The sequence below is a fragment of the Neoarius graeffei genome, chromosome 10 (genome assembly GCF_027579695.1).
Source record: "Neoarius graeffei isolate fNeoGra1 chromosome 10, fNeoGra1.pri, whole genome shotgun sequence".
NCBI classification, from domain to species: Eukaryota; Metazoa; Chordata; class Actinopteri; order Siluriformes; family Ariidae; genus Neoarius; species Neoarius graeffei.
The window spans coordinates 6,306,646-6,311,459 of record NC_083578.1 but is presented as its reverse complement, the minus strand read 5'-3'; the positions used below and the strand labels follow the sequence as shown (position 1 = coordinate 6,311,459).

Here is a 4,814-nt window from a genome sequence, read left to right as displayed (position 1 = left end):
TTCTTTCAGTGTTCACTGGATAATTAATAGTTCTTAGCTTCAAGAAAAGGAAATCTTCCTGATAGGACACGACTTGTAGAGGGTTTTACCCAAAGGGACAGCTGAAGAACCGCATTTTCAAATTGTCTTAATACCTGTTATTTATTCAGGGAGGCCATGGCCTAAAGGTCAGAGAAGCAGCTTTAGGAGTAGAAGGTTGCTGGTTTGATTCCCTGGACCAGCAGGAATGACTGAAGTGCCCTTGAATAAGGCACCGAACCTCCAACTGCTCCCCAGGCTGCTCTGGGTGTGTTGTACATTGCTCTGGAAAAGAGTGTCTGCTCAACACCATTATTTTTTTTTTCTAATTATCCAGTTTGAGTAAATGACAATAATTAATGAATAAAATACTTCTTTAAACTTAATGTAATTAATGTTGCAAGTGTTTAATATAAACTTTCGATGATTATCGTGATATGATATTCCGGTACTAAGTAGGAATGTAGGACTGATTTCCATGGCAACCAGTTTATAGGTCTGGTGTTCCACTGTTTCAATGATGTACTGTTTACAGTAATTTAAGTAAGGGATAATAAACAGGAAGCTGGTCATTTTTGCGAAATAAACCCCAACAGGGTGATGCAGGTCCCTGACATGATGCCACAGGATCTTGACTCACACTGAAGGGGTTTAGATTGCGATAATGACCTGTTTGCTGAAAATGATCCTGCTTATTACACGGCTACTTAGTAAAGAAATCAATCTTTTGACACAAAATACTGATTTTAAATGATTTTATTGATTTAAAAAAAATTGTTTTAAAGCTTGTGCTAAAAAAAAAATAAAGTCTATCAGATTCTACAGTTGAACTGTGTCCACAGCAATGTAAGCTCTGGAGTCTTTTTAAGATTAGCCTACTTAGCATTAAAATTCATGTTAAACCAAATATTAAGATTAATATTAGAAAAAAAATCTTCCGTAGTGTTTTCTGATGGAGTAAGGTGGGGTTTCTTTCTTTCTTTCTTTCTTTCTTTCTTTCTTTCTTTCTTTCTTTTTGCCACAGGGTGTTGCGAATGAGCTGTCGTTGTTAATTTGACTATTAAAGCAAAAAAGTTACAGGGCTTGCAGAATGATATGATTGGACGCAGTTCTCCAGAGTCCATGATCAGACATGTGTCCAGAGCAATGGTCTGTTATTCATAGCTGCAGCATGCTAATTCGGAAATAGCACACCACAGAATCCCATAATTGACCAATCAGAATCGAGCATTTGACAAAGCCGTGTAATAAATCCATATAATCCATATAGGAGGCTTTACTGGAATTCTGAACTATATACTGTAAGTACTGCAGACCAAGTTCAGCAGTTCTCCAGCTATGGGTTTGAATTTGTTTTGAGGAATAATCTTTACATACAGCAGGTTATGAGGTAACATAATACAGTTGATTTTAATAAATGTAAATGTTGTAAATGCTCAAAGAAAGGTTTCTGAAAAATATCTATTCATTATTCTATTGAATGAAAGCAGTTGGTGCATTACTTCTGAACGCATTGCGTGGTAAAAAATAAAGAGTGTTTTAAATAAAAATGAGGCTCCATTTCTTTGATACACACTATAACGTGTAGGTGGGCTTTCAAGAAACAATGTGGTCTTTATTTGTTAATGTTGTTTTTTAAGTTTCAAATCATCACTGAAGAATCAAGCGGCTTATCAAATATATTAAATCATAATTTAATACAGGTTGATAATTTTATTTTTCTATAAAATCTGTGCTTTAAATCAGTGTTTTTATGACCACTGGGCTGTGGCCCATTAGTGGGCTGCGAAGCACCAGCTACTGGACTGCAAATTTTTTTTTCAAGTTTGAAGCCAAATACTAAATAGTTCAGGATATTGTAGTGTCCCAAATCCAGTAGCTGGTTTGCTGTACACTTTTCAAGTGGAATAAATACACTTGTGGGTAAATTAAGAAGAAAAAGCCTTTATTATTGTCACATTCCTCCTCTGCATTTAACCTGTGCATGTGCATGTGCATGCACACACACAGACAGAGAGAGAGAGAGAGAGAGAGATTAATAAATAAATACATTTGTGGGTAAATTATATGGATTTGTGATGCCTGCTGGAAGAGAAGAGCAGGGAGGATTGAGAATCAAGCGACTGTGGTTTGTTTGCACCCGACGCAGACAAAAAGCCCAGAAATTCCTCCTTATAAGGAGGTATTATAAGGATACCTTATAAGGAGGTTTATACCCAGGTATAAACAATACAGGACTTATCTTGTAGTGTCCTGATCCCCAGATCTTTAACCCAGCCACATATAAAAAGATGTTCTCCTCCATGCTCTTCCAAGTTTTCATCTGTGTGTCCGTGTAGAACAACGTCTGCAGCATACCTGTCAACTTTGAGGTTTGAAAAAAAGGGATATTTCCCAGATTTTTAACTCAAAATAAGGGAAAATTTCAGAAAGTCATACCCTTCACCAAAAGTGGGTGCGTAGTTGAATGGGGGGCAATTTTCTATCTAGTATTTGTGATTTCCTGTACTCTGGTGCATGTTGGTGATAGCCAAGACCCAAACTCAATATGCTTATGGTTTATAGAGTGCATTTGTGAATAAACTATACATTTATTTTTATTTGCTTTCAGTGGTCCCAGTTATTTCCCAAATTAAGGGCTAAAATACGTATCTTATGTTAAAATAAGAAAGGTCATTATATAACCAGTCAATAAATTCAATTCCATTGCAATTTATTATGGTTTTACCATAGTCATGGCCTCGGAACACTAGATAGATAGATAGATAGATAGATAGATAGATAGATAGATAGATAGATAGATAGATAGATAGATAGATAGATAGATAGATAGATAGATAGATAGATAGATAGATGCAATAAAGAGAAACTAGATGTAATAAAGAGAGAGTAATATAAGATATTAAACCAAGAGTGATTTAAAATGGGTAAGTTTCAGATAGAAAATAAAATAGACAATGAATGGATAAAACAGTTAATACACCAATCAGTTTACACTAGGCTATTTATGAGGTCTTAGCCAGGACATACTTAATGTAAACATGTGTAGCTTACCTTTGATTATTTGGGAGGCTTTCATTTAACCCATGGAAAATTTCTTTGCGATGGAAGAGTCTGGGAACATTCCAGCCACACACTTGTTGAAATCATCAAAGAAAGAGAGGCTAATGTTTTTCTTAGCTATTAGTATCGCCATCTTCACCTCAGACCTAATCAGTGTTGCCAGATACTGCTGACATTTTCCAGCCCAAAATATGTTCAAAACCCGCTAAAATGCACTTGAAACCGTCCAATCTGGCAACACTGGACCTAATCACTTGCTCAGCCTCGCCTCCGGACGTAGTTCTGTAATTACTGATGCCTGAGAGGGCGGGGACGTGAATTCATGGCCCGACTTCCTGCTGTAAACTCCTGTCAGAGGCGCATCATGAATTCTGGACCTACCGACTTTTTTATATTGTGAAAATACGGGACTTTTATATAATGTGAAAATACGGGATATTTTCGGGAAAATAAAAAAACGGGAAGACAGTGGGAAATAAGTCAAAATAAGGGATTTCCCGGGAAAAACGGGAGGGTTGACAGGTATGGTCTGCAGCACCAGGGAGTTTGAGATGTCGGGGAACTCAATGGATGGATAATTTTCCAACTCATAATGAATGAATGAATGAATGAATGAATAATGTTATTTAAACACGATAAGATCAGCAGAGCTGGTGGGGTCGTGCATGTACAGATACAAATAATTGTATTTATAAATAACTGTATTTGCACTGCCAGTACCGAGAGCTGCTAAACTGTGTTTCGTTGTTTCTAAAACAATGGCAATAAAGTTCTATCTTATCTTATATCATATAATTACAAATACAAAAGACTAAAAATATACACAATCTTTAATTTTTTTAAAATATGTTGATTATCTGTTAATTATCTTCACATTAAGTTAATTAATAGTTTGCATAACTACTGTCTTTGTATTTAGTTACAACTACACTAGGATCAAAATTTATTCTACTAATGTCAAATTTATCTAGCAAATTTTTCTTTCATAGGAAAAATCCTTCTTTGTTAGCGTGTAAGGATCTAATCCCATTGAGTGGTTTCTATATCTGCTTCTCTTGAGTGTACGTCTTTGTTTTAATAACTTGCTTGTTTGCTGAACATAAACATGGCAATAAGTTCTTGTGTTAATGAACCAGACTCCACTTTTGGATCATTAATCCCTTTTGACTGAGAATGACCTGCATGCATGGTTCGGCTTCTGGCACATCCATGCAGTTTTAAATACAAAACCTACAATTAAATACAGTTTGTTTTTATTGCATTTATTTAATTCCTGGGCTCCCAGCTGTAACAAGGAGTGATGTCGCATCCTATCAATACACTTTACAGTAGATTATTAGATTCTAATAGAATAGATGAGCCAAAATAATTGGGGATCTTTTTTAATGGGCCCCAACTCGTTACAATTATGAATAGGTGGGCCTTACAGTAGAAAAGGTTGTGAACCCCTGCTTTAAATGATCTGCTTTTTTTTTTTTACTAGCTGTATTAATCCGGCCGATTTAATCAGTCTGTTAGATTAACGGTGAAAGTCAGTAAGACGGTGTATGTGATTGTAAAACTTTGCAACTAAATTTTTAACAGATTTCCAAAACATCCTTCACTGATTGTCTTAAATGTTTAAAAAGCTTCTATGGATTGAAAAAAATTACTTAAAGCAGACTTTTTTTTTTATGAAGCCCTTGATACAGATCTAGGTAAAGCTTCAGAAACACTTTCAGTGTGAACTGGCT

The 4,814-nt window shown here is 35.5% G+C and overlaps 1 protein-coding gene across 1 annotated transcript in view; it reads left to right on the top strand.

Annotated features, from left to right (window-relative positions):
* glt1d1 (glycosyltransferase 1 domain containing 1) overlaps positions 1-1,545 on the top strand; it is a 71,406-nt gene extending 69,861 nt beyond the window's left edge. Inside the window, exon 12 of the mRNA XM_060931176.1 lies at positions 1-1,545. This exon is cut by the window's left edge and continues 1,736 nt beyond it. The gene's annotated coding sequence lies outside the window, so the exon portion shown is untranslated.
* The last annotated feature ends 3,269 nt before the right edge of the window (positions 1,546-4,814 follow it).